The sequence below is a fragment of the Anomalospiza imberbis genome, chromosome 10, assembly GCF_031753505.1.
Source record: "Anomalospiza imberbis isolate Cuckoo-Finch-1a 21T00152 chromosome 10, ASM3175350v1, whole genome shotgun sequence".
NCBI classification, from domain to species: Eukaryota; Metazoa; Chordata; class Aves; order Passeriformes; family Viduidae; genus Anomalospiza; species Anomalospiza imberbis.
In genome coordinates, this window is record NC_089690.1 from 20,255,553 (window position 1) to 20,272,902 (window position 17,350).

At 42.9% G+C, this 17,350-nt stretch overlaps 1 protein-coding gene across 5 annotated transcripts in view; it reads left to right on the forward strand.

Moving 5' to 3' along the window:
• Nucleotides 1–17,350, forward strand: part of MAP3K13 (mitogen-activated protein kinase kinase kinase 13) — a 67,396-nt gene that overhangs the window by 16,380 nt on the left and 33,666 nt on the right. For 4 of the 5 annotated variants that reach the window (XM_068201116.1, XM_068201115.1, XM_068201119.1 and 1 more), the window contains exon 3: nucleotides 7,947–8,092. The gene's annotated coding sequence lies outside the window, so the exon portion shown is untranslated. Of the gene's footprint in view, nucleotides 1–7,946; nucleotides 8,093–16,332; nucleotides 16,482–17,350 lie in introns of those variants that run through there. The other variant, XM_068201118.1, reaches the window with a different exon arrangement.

Consider the following 17,350-nt stretch of genomic DNA (forward strand, 5'->3'; position numbering starts at 1 on the left):
TACCGCATAAAGGACACGGCATCTTTTCAGTCATTTTGCTTATAAGCAGCTTTTGTAGTTTAGTTTAGTATTGCTGTTCTAAAATGTTTTCATTTCAGCCTAAACACAGATGTAGTGGTCCCATCAATGCTGTGTAGGTTCATGTATTGCAGTATATGCACGTGGCATTATTTTTTTCTGTGGTTTGTTTTGTCTGCTGTTTGGCACAAGAGAGACTCCCCTGGCCCCCCTGCTGCCAGCAATTACAGACAGGTGCCAGTCCCCAGTGGGAATACATATTTCAAGCCAATATTTACAGCTGGTTCTGTCCTGGGGGGATGAAGCTGCTGCTGTCAGTAAAGGTGAGGAAAGTTTCCTTTTGGCTCTCCAGTGAGAAGCAAGATGTAAAATGCAGCTCTGGTGATGGCTGGAAGAAGGTTTTGATGGTTTTTTTTTTTTTAATGGCTTAAGCTATTTAATGTGTCTGTGCTTTCCTCTAAGGCAGGGGGTGCTGGTTGGGGAGTATCTGTGTCACCTCAGTCCTGGTAAGGAGGGAGCCTCCCTGGCACAAAGCATGACTGGCTGAGTCTCCTGAGCTGTTCTGTGAGTCTGTCCTAGAGCTGCTTCCTTGGAGTGTTGTCCTTTCTGCAGCCTTGGTACCATACCAGGGTGAGGTCACCAGTGTTTGGTAAGAGATGGAGCTGCTTCCCTTTCTCAGTGCCATCTACCTTGTATATTCAGAGTGAGTTTCTCAGAAGAAAAAATGGCATGATTGTGTCACAGGAGATTTCAGTTACAGTAGAATCATATCATAATGTGTCAGTGTAAGTGTTTAATGCTTTCTGTCATTTGAGTAGCAGCACACACCAGCATTTTCCTTGTCATCTGTATCTTTTTAGTGTTGGATTTGGCTTCCTTCTCCAGAGACCTGCAAAGGTCATTGTTTTGCAAGGAGAAATGCCATGACATCAGCTTTTGGGAAGCTGAAAATCCAGAGCAGCCAGCAGTGACAATTGAGGTCCTGCTTTGTCAGAGGTGATACCTTCCTGTGTCAGGTGTGTGTGCAAGAGTCCAGGGTGCTGTCCTGACATTGCAAGGTTTTCCCCAGCAGCTAAATGCAGTGAAAAAGAGACTTCTGATGTGTCTGTACCTGCAATGAGTAGTTGTGTCCTTGGAGGTTAATCAGGGCTGTGCTGTGGGTTTCTGTTTCTTCCTAATTTTTTTCACAAGCAGAAAACTACTTGTTGGAGTTGCATCTCATGGTCACTTCCTCAAACACACAAGCTATTGCCCTTGAGGAGTGGGCAAAATACTAGTGTATGTATTTTTAAATCTGTTTGTGCTTTTGAAAGAGAAAATCTGTACTCCTGGATGACCTTGACTTGTTGTGTGGAGGTTTTCCAGAGGCTGGACAGACTTCAGTAGCATTTGTTGTGCACTATTCCCTACCTTTCCAGTGTGTGCAGCTGGATGAGGCTCTCCTGCTGGCAGTGAGGAAGACTAAGCAGAAGGGTTTCCTGCTCTCATTCTGAGCTTGTCCAGGCAGTTCTTGGGCATAGCTGGCTGTGGGATAAGTGACATAATTCAAATAAAACAGTTATGCTGCTGGGGTAAAATCTGGGTCTAATGGAACCTTCATGCTTGGTTTTAGTGAAGCTACATTTCTCTTTAGGATTGCAGACTGGGAGGAAGACTAGATATGCTGATGGAGGCAGCAGAGGAGTTGTCTGAATTTCAGCAAGTGGATATAAACACAGGAAAAAGAGTGAAATTTGAGATGAGAAAGATTTAAGTAGGGAAAGGAAATAGGCTTCTCTCTGATGGTGAAGGGGAAAGAAACAGATAATGGTGTCCAGGTGGCAATCTAAGGGAAGTAAAGAGCAGGAAAGGGAAGAAGAATGGAGCTGGAGGTCTCACAGGGGTCATGGAATGCATTCATTTCTTCTTGCATTTTAGGCAGGAAGAAACACTAATTAGCACCTTTTCTTCAGGATTTATCTAACCAATTTGAACTTACTGTTTTGAGTGGAATGGGAATAACTCAAGGAAGTGATGGGGAAAGAATGATCCTTACTGATAAATTTAATTTTTTAGGAAAGGAGCACAGGGAGAAACTCAGTCCTTGTAGGGATAGTTTTGCAAGAGGAACAGCTCCAGGTGGGTCCTTCTTCTGCTCCTAGGGCTCTGGGGATCCATTTTCTTCTGTTTCCATGTGCATCTTCCTTCTGTGGTTCTCCAGTTTCACAGTATTCTTAGCAGGCAGCATGGTGCCTTTTATCAGTGATCTGCAGCCCTGGCTGCTTCCTCAGGTGTGGTGCAGTAGCTCTTGTTATCCTCTGCACTGTGCTGGGCTGGCAGAGCTGTGAAATCGAGAGTTGGGAACACTCCAGAGCTCCCTGTGTGCTGCTCACCGTGGTGCTGCTGCCCTGAGCAGAGAGAAGGAAGGGAGCTCAGTGTGGGGCTGGCTTGTGCAGCTCTGTCTGTAGTGTCAGATATGAAAATCTCCCTGGTGCTTTTCTCTTATTTTATTTTTATACTTCTCACTGTGTGTCATCTAAAAATCAAAGCAGGAGTGTGGAGTTCAGCAACAGCAGCAAAACTGTGCTTACTACTTATGTGCTACTTTGCTCAAATTAAACATTTATGGGGCCAGAGACTCCTCACTGCTCCATCTCAATTCTTTCAGCCTCCTACACTATGATGATTTTTCTCTTTGCATTTTGACACAGCTCCTCTAAGAAATACAGTGAAATCAAGTTATTCTCCACTGGCCTCTCTCTATCTTTCCTTTGTGTCCCCAGTTTGCTTTTTTCCCTTGACCATGACATATGGGGAGCAGCTGTTGGTAGACTCAGTGCTTTTACTGAGGTTGAGTTGAGGTTTCTCTCCAGTCTGATGGGCAGAGATGTGCCCTCAGTTATTGGTACCTGTTTCTGTTCCCTGGTCTGTTCCAAGGTGGTGTGATTGTGTAGGAGCCCCTCACTGCTGGAAGCAGGGAATAACCCAATGCTGCAGCACATTGCCTGTTGATGCTCCAAGCTGTGTTGGCTGACTTGGTCTCCATGGAGAGCAGTGGGATGCTTCCCAAGGCCTTCCTCATCTGTCCCTGCTTTGTGGCCTGGAGTGAAACCTGGGCAATAGCTCTGTTCCTTGGCCATGCTGGAGTGCAGATAACTTTTGCAAAAAAGTGTTGTTCTTGAACCTTGCCAGAGACTTTTACAGGACCAGTGCTCAATTTTCCCTTCCAGAGCATGGTCTACTTCTTTGATTTAAGTTTGCTAGCTTAAAGCAGTGCTGCATAGATTCTGAAAGCCCACGCTCCTAAAATAGATCGAGTAGAACGAGCACTTTAGTGCTGACTCCCCTTCAGGAAAGGAGAGGGAAGGTAACAATGAGCAGATGGCAGGTGTTAGTCATATCACCTGATAGATCTGAGCACCTCAGACCCCATGGGCACAAAGGTGCTGGGGGAACCTAGAGGGAAGGAATCCTCCCAGCAAACCAGACTGCCTGTTAGACTTGCACAGGATACGGGCAGAGGGACCTGAGAAAATGAGTGGACTCGCAGCCAGATGCTAACCTGAGGAAAGTATGTTCACAGAGAGCCCTGGCCAGAGCCTGGGCCTACATTTATCTGCCCAGTTTTCCAAGCCATTCCCTCATGTATTTGATAAGCTCTCGGAGCATCACTCTTTGGGGCTCCCATGCTTCGTTCCCTCTGCAGAAGGGATAGAACAGATGTCCAGGTACCTCAGAAATAACTGAATTCTCCCAGTTTCAGGATCAGCTGGAATGACATTATCCTAGCTTCTACTCTAATAAGTGCAGTACAGAAGCTGCTTGATCTTTTCCTGTAGTATCTAAATTGCCAGTGTGCACCTTGCAGTCGAGCTGGGCTGGCCCAGCATCCCCTCCCTTCTCCAGGTCCTTGGTATCCATCTGTTGGCCCTGGCCCAGGTGGCAGTGGGCTCCTAGGAGAGCCTCCCTTCTGCTGATATGCTGGGAACACAGCATGGAAATGAAATGTAGAATCTGTGCAGTCCCTTATATTAGCAGTGGCTTCTAGCACACTTGACACCATGGAGCAAGTAGGGCACAGAGGTGCCTGTGGAGGCAGCATGGAAGTGCTGCACTTCCAGTTGCTTGCTCTGGCTGCACTGTTTGTATAATCATTTACTTCCAAGCCAGCTGTGGGCACAGTAGAGGGAAAGGAGGTCCAAATTTGGGCTCTTTTTACTCCCCTGTGCAGAGATGGGGTCATCAGGAATCACAGCATTTATATGCTCTCCCTGAAGAATGGCTTTGTTTTTAGTTTTTTACCCCATTTGTTTTGGGTTTTTATTGTTCTAAATTTTCAACAGCAGAGGCTGAATGTGTGGTCTCCTCCTTTTTTCGTCTTTTGTTTCAACTTTTTGGCAATAATTCCTAAAGAGCTGCTCTGCTGGAGTTACTCCCATCATTTTTCACACTTGTGCTCAGCCCTCTGCAGAAGCCAAGCACCTTGTGGGCCTCTGAATTACAAATCCCATTTTGGTGGCACCTTGCATCCTCGGGCTTCAGCTTCTGCCAAGCGCCTAATGAATGCAGGAAGCAAGTAAAACACTTCTGCTGTGATGCATAAGGGGTTAAAGTAAGCTCTGTTTATTAGTGTTGATGCTTTAAATTGTGCCAGAGCATTTGAAAACGTGGCAGTGGACAGGGCAGCAGGCAGTAAACACCGTTAAATGACAATACTGTTCAATATTTGCTGTTAATTGAGAGAGGCAGCAGCTGCTGGTATGCAGCTTCAGCCAGGATGAATTAGTAATGAGTCTGTAACTGGGTGCTTTTTTTTTTCTGGTTTAAGGTTGCATCAGCCCTTTATAGTTCAGTAACATGATTGGGATAGAAATAAAAATCATAGCATGCCCTAAATTGAAGATTTAATTTTGTTTCTGTTTTCCAGTGAGTTGTCATGGAGCTTGGTGTCAGTGATAAATTTGGCAGCAGTAATAAAACTGCCATGTATTTAAGGACCAAACTTAAAGATTTTGGTTAGCTTTTCCATCCCGTGTGGCAGCCAGTGGGAATGCAGCAGGCAAAACAAGCTCCTCCTTAGAAAGAAGGCACTTTTGTTGGGTTTTCAGTTCAAACAGGAGTTTTGGTTCAAGTTTCTTTGCTGGCACTGCTGCAGGACATAGAGTATGAGAGAGTTCTGTCTCTTGCTGCAGGAGAGGGAGCACTAATTCAACATTTCCCTTGTCCTTTCCTTGCACTTTTGCCATGCATGTGAGTTGAGCTTAACCTTTGAAAACTTGCTGATAAGCTGTTATCAGCCAACAGTTAAAATAACAAACCTTTCCACCTTGCTGGGTTGGGATAGGGACTTCCCAAGGCTTCAGAGCCATGGTATGCAACAGGAACATCATTAATCCAGAGCAGCCAGGCTGGGGGCAAAGTTTTCCCTCTGAAGAAACCAGCCACAGCTGCTGCTTTCATGCTGTTTACATAACCTGCCCTGTAAGTATTTATTTTGTACAAAACGCTTTATTTTGAGCTGTAGATGTTGTTGTGAAAGGTCAAAACTCTGTTCTAGTGGTTTTTAGCATTTCTGAAGTGGGGTACAGGAAATGAAATTCCAGCTCAGTGGAAACAATGCCAACAGTCCTATTGATTTCAGCACAGCTCGGCTTTCACCACAAGTAGAAGAATTTTGAAGCAAATAATGTTGTGTTTGTTCAGTTTGTTTAGCAAAAATCCATCTGCGGGGGTTTGCACTTGAATCCAAATACTCGGAATTCTGCTGCTATTTTGGTAGGATGAGAAATACTAGATTGAAAGAATTCTTTGGGACCACAATGATTATGTGAAAGAAGAAAAAGAAAATTCAATCAGCAGGTGTGTTTGTACCCCTGTTCCCAGTAGGGGTGATTTCTGTATTTCTTTGGCTTTTGGGTTTGTCCTGTTCACATTGGCAGTTTTTACCCAGTGAGTAAGTGCTTTTATGCATCCTTAAGAGCTTGAAGCTGCCACACACCATGCTGGCTTCTGGACTGGATCATAGAGGCATGAAATCTTTCTGGTTGGATGTGGGAGGCAAGTGCTAAAAGCCAATCGAAAGCTATAAAAGGTGGTGGTAAATGGAAGTGCAGGAAGAGCTGAACTTGTCTGGTGCTGAAAGTCCTCCAGCCCCACAAGTCCCTTCCCATTTAGGCACTGTCCATTCCCACCTTGGCTGCCAGTTATAAATGGTGGTTCCAAACCTGTCCTTAAAACCTGTATTTTTTTTTCATGTGAAACGTGGTAATTTATTCCAGTGGCATTTGGCCAACTTTGGGCATCTGGTGTCTCATGTTTTTTATGAACATCTCTCCAATTTTCTCTGCTGTCTCCTATACATGTATATGATTTGTGTTTACAAGGATAAGGTATTCCAATGCATTTTTTCCTATTTTGTGTGGTTTTGATTCTTTCAATCTTACTGTTGTTTCATCTGTAGTATTGCTTACAGTATATGTTTTCTTAAGCAAGAAAATAAACCTTGTATTTACACGTACCATTTCCTGTCTTAAGATAGTGGGAAAAATTATAATTACTGGCTTTTGAGGCTTTTTTCATTGATTTAGTAGAACCATGTAATTTTCTTGTGAACAAAGGCAAATATTTACATTTTTTAATACATAAATTATAAACTCTAAAGTTTGTCTAATAAAACTGTTGAGATACATGTATGTTTACTCTAGATTTTATTTTTAAATTGTTCTGTAATTAAAAGAGGTAATGCAGGCCTGGTATGGGCCACAGGGGCTGCAAACTGGTTCTTTCCTGTGCAAGAATATTGTTATATGATCATCCTCCTTTGCCCAAATAGAGCCTCTGAATGTAGCCTGACCCTGACCTCACAAGCTTTTCCTTACTGGGATTGTGGAATTACCTGTCTTGTTTTTGTGGCAAACCAGTAAAGATAAGGAGAGATATAAAATGAAATGACAGTGGTGAAAAAACTTAGTATTTTTCTCAAATACAAATGGCCCTTGCTCCTACTTCAGCAAAAAATTAGAAATGTGCCGAACTTCCCAAATATTGGGAGTGGCCTTGAGAGCAGCTGAATTGTGGTGCAGAACATGAGGCAGGTGGTGCCACATGGATTTTTTTGTCAAAGTCTCTTAATTCTGGCAGGAGACTGTGCTGATATTTCTAATCCTCTTCTTCAGTGTTGTGGTGGCTTAATTGTGTCTGAAGGATGCTGAAGAACATAAGGAAAACCATGTGTGTGGGTAGAGAGAAACTCTTTTAAGACCAGGTAGTTTAGTGTTTGCATTAAAGTTCTGTAATTTCAAGGTGTTGATTTCTCTTTAATTTTATGTAGAGCTGGGCTAAGTCTTGTAGCCTGTTAAATTTGGTGGGGGAGGGGGGTGGGGGAGTGGAAAAAGTGCAGTGGGCTCAGGACTGGGAGTCTCAGTAGTTGTTGTCTCTCTCCTTGCATGGTTCTGTAGTAACAGGAATAATGATATTTTGAGTTGTATGTACGTAGGAGGACTGAAGTAAGTTATGATTTTCCTAAAATTTGCTTAAAATTAGGAAAACAAATAGCTTGGAGTTTGAGTATAAAATTAAGTCTAAAATATCATTAACAGATCACCTTGAAGTATGTTATTTTACAGGCTAATCCAATCCTGATGTAATTTTGTAATGTGGAAAGCTCTGAGCTCTTTTACTGGAGCCGCTTGCTTAATTTAGATTAAAATTGTACCATAAAAGGATTATAGAGTGTGTGCCTGTGCTAAGAAAGGATGTACTAAATATGTTGAGGTATTTTTCTACTCCCAGCTCCTTTTTGAAAGTGCATACTTAATTTTGGATGTTCTCTGCTGCCTTCGAATGTGCCACGTAACATCACGATGTGCTGAGGGGATGTGTTGGGTTGATCTTGGGAGCATTTCTTCAATACGCTTCAGGAGGATTGTGAGCTTCCTTGTTCTTTCTAGAGAGAAGAATTCAGTGCTGGACTGTCCTAAACACTACCCATGGTGCAGCTTCCGAGGACAGCTTGATTTCTGTGACTTGAAGAGGAGGCACATGTGCAGTGAGCCACGAGGACATGGGCTTCCAGTGCATCTGGAACAATGATCAGGTACCAGCAGCTGTTGATATTCAAACTGTAGTAACTAGTCAGAAGCTCAAAAAGATACAAATGATAACGTGCTCACTCCTGCAGTGGTCCTTCAATTTTAAGTACACTTGCCTTTCTAAGGTAGGGATGAGCTGAGTTCACTTTCTTGTTTTATGTTGTGTCCAAAACCATTTCCCTGCTGAACCTGCAGAGACCTGATGGGATCCATCTCCCATGGGAGTAACAGGAAGGGATAAGTGCCAAAGGAATGGGTGCATACATGGAGGTGAAGTTAGTGTTTACATTTTTCCAGTATAACTTGGATTCTGAAAGCATTTGAATCTATTAATTCAGGTGTATTGATTTTGTGAGGGCATAGCTTTAGCATATTATTTCCATTGTTACCATTACTTTTACATGGTATTCCCCTGGTGATTGGCTGGGCAATGCAGATTCTTAGAGGAATCCAGGCTGTTGTAGCTGGAGTAGAGACATGAGCAAAGTTCCAGAAATGCAGAAATTGATGGTTTGCTTTGGATATTGCCGTTCCTACGAATATATTATCTCTTGATTCTGTGTCATATATGCAATTTTTTAGTTTAACTACATCTATCTTATGTATTAAAAATTAAGTGGTAAAACTTGTATGTTAGCAAACCACATATATCTGTCTGTATGAACAACTGAATAGGAGCTAATTCTATAAAAATTCTGTAAGCTTTGGGGAATTAAGTTTAGAAGAATATGTAAAAAATAGTTGCTTGTTTCTTTGTAGATGCTGCTTGAAAAATCATTTTTTCTTGTGTATAAAATTATCTAGAGTTTTCTTCAGTTAGTGGCTGGGTATCTGTAATGCAAGAAAAAGTAGGTATTTCACTCGAGGAGACTGAAAATGGGTTTGTTCTACACATCTCCTCTACGTTTGTGTGATCTTTGTTGTACAGAGATGCTTCATGCAGAGAAAACTACAGATACATAATTTTAGGATGTGCCTGAGCCACCTCTGAGTGGGATTGCAGGAAGATGTGAGATGGAGCTACATTTTGGGATTTGTTTCTTAATATAAAAGCTGTCAATTTTTACCCATTCTGTGAGGAGTGGTGGGTGCTGTAGAGGCAGAGCATCCATATATTTAGATTCTGGCTGTCTCTTGTTACGAGCTATAATTAAGGTGAAGTATTTTGCTGAAGAATTGAATTCTCCCTTGATTTGAACCTGGTTCCATCTCTGTGAAAGCAATTAGTTGCTTGAACCACCCTGTCCTTGCTTCATCAGTGACAATTCATCAGTTGCTTCATTGACATTGTTGCTTCTAATTTATCTGATTCTTTGTGGGTGATAGGCAAGGCACTTGATATGGGAGTGCTCTGTGTGACAGTGGTGAGTAGAGGAGGCTTGAGGATGGAAGGTCTGGCCCTAAGGGAAACTGTGGCATTTATAGAGGACTGGAGGTTATAAAACACTCTGCAAAGCTCTGGAAGGTCTCAGGGTTAATGCTTCAGCTGATGTGCTTTTGAACATGGCTCTCAGTCAGCCTCTCTTAGCCATGACTTGAATTTACTGATGTGTTGCTGGTTTTTCCTGGGATGGACAAATCCTGTGCAATACAAAGCTGGTGGTTTGAGCTGGAGTAGTATGGTGAAGTATGATGTGCCCCTTGGGTGAAATCTATTTAACTTTTGGTTGTCCCTTAAGATCAGTTCTGTGATTTAATTCAGAAAATAATTGGGGTGCTGTGCAGTGACCCCTTTGGGGGTGCTTTCCCCATCATACTGCAGTGTCTAACGTTGTGCTTGAAAACAAGGACCAAACCCCACTGCTGACAAATTCAGTGTTCTAAACTCCAATATTCTGCTATTAAAGTGCTGTCACAGCTCATGAACTGAGTAATTCTGTGTCGTGGTACCTCACACAGATCAAGAGGACTCTTCTGGGGTCTACAGTGAGCACTGAGGAGCTGAAGTCTCTTGGGAGGGAAGAAAAAAAAAACAGCGAGCTCTGAAGCAAAACCTACTGAAAGCTTCATGAGTGACATGGGTCTGGGAGGAAGATGCTGAGCAGGTTTTGTTTGCTTTGGGAATATTTATATAGAGCTGATCCACTCTTCTTGAAGGAACTTTATCACAGTACTACAGAGAAAACTGTTGGTACTAAATATAGAGCCTTACTCTGGTAGTCTCATGACTTGAGTTCTGCTATCTTAATGGGCTTTCAGGAGTTTTTATAGGTTTTTTGGTAGAAAATCTGAATATTACTCCTCAAAGGGGTTGTGTAACGTTAGCAAGGACAGAAAGATTTAATTTGGTGAGACCTTGCACTGCAAAAGATCAGAGGAATGTTTCAGCTTCTGCTGTTGCTCCAAAGCTTTCAGTGCCTCGATATCTTCACAGAAAATCCCTCAAAGGTTCCAATAGTTCATCTTGATCTTTTGCTTCAAAGCAATATCACTATTGCTGGACAGCTTTGGTCAAATGATTTTTGTTTCCTTTCTAATAAACAACTTAAGTTCCTTGTCTGGAGCTTCACTGTTTACCATTTAGAGAAGTTCTTCTCACAGCCTAAGCATTTTTTCCTTCTTGCACTTTGAGTCCATTGCTTTTCCTGGCCACTGTAGACATGGAGCGGGACTTCCCTCTTTCTTTGAAGAAACCATTTGTGTATTTAGTAGAAACATATCATATATCATTCTTGCCTTCTCATTTCACTCTGTCCAGACTGAGCCACCTCACTAAGTTACCTCCCCCATCCCTCAGAGCTCACCTGGTGGCCTGTCTGCCTTTTCTTGTCATTCTGGGGTGGTTTCTCACCTTCCCAGCAAGCCTTTCCCAAACGTGGACTTTCCCAAAGGCTTCATCAAAACTGAGAGGATCAGGAATTTGTATTCCTGTCAATGGATAGAAGTTGCCTTGTATGTGACAACTGGATATTTATAATTCGTGCTCGGTCTCTGATCCTCTCCATCCCCAATCTTTATCTACAGTGCAGCTGCTCAGCAGTTGTTTCTATATTTATGCAGGTGATTTTTTTTTTTCCTCTGAACAACACTTGACCTTGGGGAATTGGACTGCATTTTTTAATCGCTTCTTCAGTTTCATTAATTCCTCCCTGCAATAGCTTCCCATTTATGCATGTCTTTTTGTGGCAATAACATAAATTATGGGACTTTTCTTTGCACATGGCACTAATACTGAGGCTTCATTGTCAGCTCTCATTGCTTTTTGCAGGTTCCTCACCTGGCAGAGGAAAAGTGACAGTGGCTCAGCTGGCTTTACAAGTGTCCCTTATAACTGCTATTGATGAATATGTATTTTTAAAATTATTTTCTTCAGTATTTCTCACTGCTGGGAACCCTACTAGAGTTAATTATTGTTATGGAAGACTTGATTTCAGCCTGTTCTCTGGGAGGAATATTTTGTGCCCATTTCCCTGAACAAATAGATCTGCTCAGCTGGCCACCACCACTGTCAATCTGGGGAGGCTGTTGCTCACTTGCTGCATTAGCTGCCCTTTCAGCAGCTATAATGTCTCTTATGTAGCACCATTTTCCTTCCTGATGGAATTCCAGGGTTCTCTTTATGTCCCAGGAGCTGGGCTGCCATCCTTCAGGAGAAGGTAGTCTGCAAATGTAGTTTTTTGAACTTTCCCAGCCTCATCAGTGCATGTTCTTAACATTACAGTGTTATGTCTCCTCCTAAAACTACACAGACTGGAACTGCAAAGGCAGGGCTCACCTGGAAAGAGGAGGGGAAGCCACCCAGAAACTCCTTAAAAAAGGAATCCTTACTAACCCCATGCCTAAACACATAGTGCTTTTTGCCTTGTCATTGTCTTTTAGTGCCTTTAGTGTCTTTATTTTACTTTACTCTTAGTTTCTGGAGTGTTGCTGAAGGCAATACAAGGTTAAAGGAAGTCCTTGTAATTGTTATGTGTCCCTACCCATCACGAGCACACTCAAAAACACACCAGGCAACAGCGTGGAAGGTGGCTTTGTGTAAGTAACCTCACTCCTGGGTAACAGCAGTTGTAATACTTGGATTTGGAGACTGTGCAGACTGTACAAGTGTCTGAGTTTTCTTGAGTAGCTTTTAGGGATACACTTACGAGGAGGGGAGCTTTCCCTTGGGATACTGCAGATCTGTGAGTCTGTGTCTGTTTCCAGCTCCCTGCTTTCGTGTTTAAGCAGACCCAGAGATCTCTTGGTGGCTCACTGAAGCTGCTGTTCAGAGAGCAGAGGCAGATCTCAAGTTTCTGATCTGAGAGGCTCTGAGCCATGTTCTGGGCACAGCTCTTTTGCCTGTGGAGGAGCAATTTGGCACCAAAACATATCCCCAGCTTTGTTTTACCCCTTAATTTGTGTGGGTCTCTTCTCCCAGGTACGGCTCTGGGCTGTGGTGACTCAGGAATGGGGTCTGAACCACCAGGGCTGCTGTCCTGTTGTAAACAGACTCCCTTTCCAAACAGGGCTCCTGACTGGAATTGCTGCTCACCTTTCTCTGGATGTTGCACATGTCCCATTTTGGAGCTTTTTCTCTTTTCCTCTGGTCACGCTTCTCAGGTCTCAATGCTGGTCTCGTCAAATTACAGTTTTGTTCACCTGCCTCTGCAGGGAGGACTTCTCAAAGTCCCAAGTTTGGGCACGTTCTGGATAGAATCCTATGTGATAAATACATAAATTTCATTTCTGGTCTGAGTAAAGTGCCATTGAGACAATTGATTTAAAATTGTGTTGTATTTTTTCCTATTGAGTGTGTAAGAGAGATAAAAAAATCACAAAAAAAGGAAAAATACTAAAATAAATTGGCCTGTACTACTGTGTTACATGTTTGATTTTTTCACAATATTCCAGTCACCTGTAACTGATATTTCTGGAATGTGTGGGGCATCAGATAGGGTCTAATCATAAATTTATGTAAAGAGCAAGTTTGGAAGGATGTGAAATTGAAGCTTGGCTCCTTACATAAAGGAAAGGTGGCACCAGGTCAGGTCTGGACTTGATGACAGCACGAACAAGAATCTGATTCAGTGATTCTGATTCCTTCCTTCCTGGACACTCACAGGGGGGATGTGTCTAGGGCTGGGAAGAGTGGATTCAAGGTTTCACAGGTGTTTAAAACTTGACAATGAAATGCCACCTTACCTATGCAAATATTTACCCAAACGTTTGCCTGGTAGAGAATCATTTGCTGTCTTGCTTCACTTATTTATTCATCCAGGTAGGAAGTTTTCACAGACCAGTCCCCCTTGTACCTCCAAGTGTACCTTAGTGCTGCGTAATTATGAAATTAACCTTTGAGTCACTCCTATCTCTTTTCCAATTTTCTGCTGTTGTCAGTGGAATATGCCACGGGAAGCATTAAAGGGTTTGCTTTGGGTTTGTGCTTCCCTGTGTGGCTGTTACGGGCCAGTGGCAGAGGCAGGATCCTGGGATAACTCAGCCTTTGGTCCAGGGCAGCAGAACCATTCTTCCTTGTCAAAGGTTGGCTTAGGATTTCTTCCCAAGTTGCCAGGATTTCTTCCCAAGTTGCCAAGGCCTACAAATAACAACGTATGCTATTTTTGAATATTGGCATAATATTGGTATTCTCAGTCTTCTGCAATTTTAGTTGTTCACCAGTTTATTAAAATTGAAGGTCACAGGATTGGAGAACTTGTTAAATGATTATTTTAGGACTGGGCTCAAATCAATAGCATGTGCCAACTAGGAATGTTATGCCTAGCAGATGCTGTATACCATTCCTATTAGTTATTAATTAGCTTGGAAATACTTAATTATCTTGTATTTTCCAAATATGGTGAACTAGTTAGTTTTTAAAAATACTTTTAGCTTTCTTTTTGCACCCATTGCCATCAGTTAGGCCAGTTATTTCTCCTACTGGTCTAGTTACTTGGTTGTCCATAATTCCTTTCAGAAATCCTGCTGCCTGTCAACTTTTCACTAGCACTCTTGTGGTCCCTTAAGAACTTTGGATTTTTAGTATCTTATACCCTTATTGTATGTAGTACATTTTTTCCTCTGTTTTCACATTAATTATATTCACAAATTATATTTGGCATCTGATACTTGAGTTCCCTGCTTTTACCAGTGGTTTTGTCTGAGCAAGAGGGAGGAGAATAATTTCTCTTTCTTAATGTGGATCAACTTAGTTACTGATCAAAGGACCTGTGTAATTTGTACTATGAAGATACTCATCTGGTTGCAACACAACATAATCGTGTAGCAGCTGTCAATTTTAGGGCAATGTGGGTTAGTTTTCTGTTTCACAGTGATTTAAGATGTTACTTTGTATTAAATTCAGGACCTTTGTGTTTAAAAATTTTAACCCGAGCCATTGAGGCATAGATGAATTCAAGTGTTGGGATACTGAACCAAGCTACCATGGACAAAAAAATCTGAAATTCTATGCTCAAGCTCTTTTCTTCTCCCAGAATCCTCCTGGGTTTTTGTTCCCACTTATTTTCTCTGCTGGGTATTTTTTTTTTAATATAAATGTCACTGCAATTAACCCTTGGAAACCTCTGAAAATTATTTTCCTCTTATTTTTATTCTGACTTTTCTTATTCTATAGCAATATTTCTCCTTTTCTTTTGTTTCTTGCAAGTGCTACTGTACTCTCCCTCCTAGTTCCTGAATCGATCCCTTTAGGGTAAGACAGTAAATTAACATTCTTGTCTGTTTTGAAAATGCCAGGGAAATCTGGAAGCTGTCTCCATCTCTTGGTGGTGTAAAGCTGAGTGCTGGGCTCTGGAGGGCAAGGCAGGGAGTCAGAGCAGGTGCAGCTGGGATTGGAAATGGGGGCACAAAGTGATCTCTTTGGAGAAGAGATGTCTCTCTCTGTCTCTCCACTCCTGCATCCCTTGGGTACAGGAGTGCTCAGGCTGCAGCAGTGGTATTGTCTGGGCAGAAATCTTGTGCTTTGGTGACTTTTAGCTCTTAAAGAAGAGATATTTCTAAAGCAAAATTAAATTTGTGGTTTCTTTGATCTTGAAAGTAGGCAATAAGAAATGTGCATGCCTTTTTATTTTCCCTAGCCAGATTTATAGGTCTCAATTCAGAAACCAAAGTCCAAAATCCAAGCCCTCCTCCTCCCTCTGCAGAAGCTGGTATCAGTGGTGCTGCTCACATGAGATCAAGTGGGCACAAAATCCTTGTTTTTTCAGCCCTGATCTGTGTTGTTGTCACATCCAGTCCTGGTTTATTTTGGGAAGTTACCCGCTTTCCACAAGGAAAGGTAGGATTGTCTCAGACGTTCTTTTCAGATGTGCCCCACCAGAGTAAGTTTTGGGACACCCTGTTTTGGCACAGTTGCTTCCTACTGGCTAGGAAAAGGTGCGGTGAAAATATGGAAATTCTGTCTCTTAATAATTTTGAGGCTGTAAATTGTTCAGAAGGAGTTTGAGGCCAAATTGATGAATTCTCATCAGCTGTGAGATGGTGTAATTGCAGAGCTTGCAGCCCAGGTTATCCTTCAAACTTTGACCTTCATTCCTTGTCATGCTCATCCCTCCATTGCTTCCCTCATGTTTCAAAGATACAAAAAGAACTTGTGCTCCTTCCCTGTCCATATCCAGGTGAAGCACAGCTGCTCTTGCAGGTGGCCACCAGGACCCTGCCAAAGATTTGGGTGCCTCTGCTCTGCCCAGTGAAGTGTATTCCATTGGTTTGGGATTGGCACTGGAGTGGGAATGGGGACGGGTGATGTGCCCGCCATGCCTTACGCAGCCCCGAGTGCGAACTCTGCCTGCTCTGATCTTTGTTCCCGGACCTTGCTGAGGCTGGGAGCGTGTCCGCCCGCCGCCGGGAATGTTTGACTGGAGCCGAATGTGGGATTTTGTTAATGCTCCTATGTTTATTTTACTGGTGCTTTTGCATCGCTAATCAAACACAAACCTCCTATTGTTCTCCTCGCTTCTTCCTCCCGGTACATGTTTATATTTAGTTATTTTAATAGTAATACGCAGCGTTTGTAATCCCGCAAGAAGCCGGGGCGGCGATGAGCTCCTTTTCTGAGTGCCGAACGCGTTCGGTTCCCGTGGCAGATGGCTGTTATTCGATCCGCCGCTGTTCCCGGGAGCGGCGGGGACCGGGGCCGCGGAGATGCCCTGGCCCGGCGCCGGTCCTGGGGGGCTCGGCTGGCGCTGCCCGGAGCGGGCGGGGACTGGCGGCCGCGCTGCCGGTGCGCAGCCCCCGCCGGGCTCCATCCATCCAGCCCGATTTCCATCCATTCATGAATCGTGACGTCAGCACGCTCGGTGCTTCTTTGCAGCAGGCTGCAGGATTGTGTGGGTGGAATTTCCTTTTATTTTGCAACACTTCCTTTTTTTCTTTTTTTTTTTTTTTCTTTTTTTTTTTTTTCCCTTCCATCTTTTTAAAACAAGAAAATGGAGCATCACATAGGAGATCTTCATCCTTGTGAGTATTTGGGAGGAAGTGTGTTTCTGTGAGGGGTGTGTGTTTGTGTGTGGTGTTTCATGGTCAGCATTCCCCTCTCGCCATTTATTTCGGAAGGACAGATGGATGTTGCATTTGTGATGGGAGAGGGCTGAAAAGATGATGCTGAGAAAGGGAAGAGGAAACATGAGACCTTAATTTATCCATCACTGCATATGAATCTGAGAGCTGGCCTGGCCTTTGCCTGTCGGTGTGCTGGACATTTTTCACTTGCAATTTTGCACGTTTTCTTCTTGTGCCCCCCTTTTAAAGGGGAAGGGAATGGCAACGGAGAATGGATATAAATGGAATATATAGGCAATGGCTTAAGAATTACTAGATAGTGTAAAGAGGCAGAATTGTAATTTTTGCTTTTTGGGGAATTGTAATTTTTTTTTCCTTGTGGGCTAATCAAACAATTCCTCTTGTGTGTTACAGTGTTAAATAATTTAATTTTATTTCTGAGATGAAAGAGGTGTGTTTTTCTTTCAATCAGCCGGGTAGGAGTTTGCTCCTGTATTATTGAAAATAGCAGTTTGAGCTGTCTCTGATGTGCTGAACACAATATTCACCCCTCATTTTCCTAATAAACGAAGGAGCTGGGAGTACCTTTGCAGTTAATGATACTGTTCACTGGGGCAAGATTTGTCATATTCCTGCTCACCTGAATGGGCATGATGTCATGTTTTCTCCCAATGAAAAGAAGAGCTCCTCTTTATTTTTGTTTTGGGGGGTGGTTTAGGTGCTGCAGTAGCTTAATCATATCAAACCACATGTCTCCCTTAAGTAAATGAAAAATGGGATATTTTAAGTAGATCTGGAGAAAGATGACATCAGGCCCATGTGTTTGG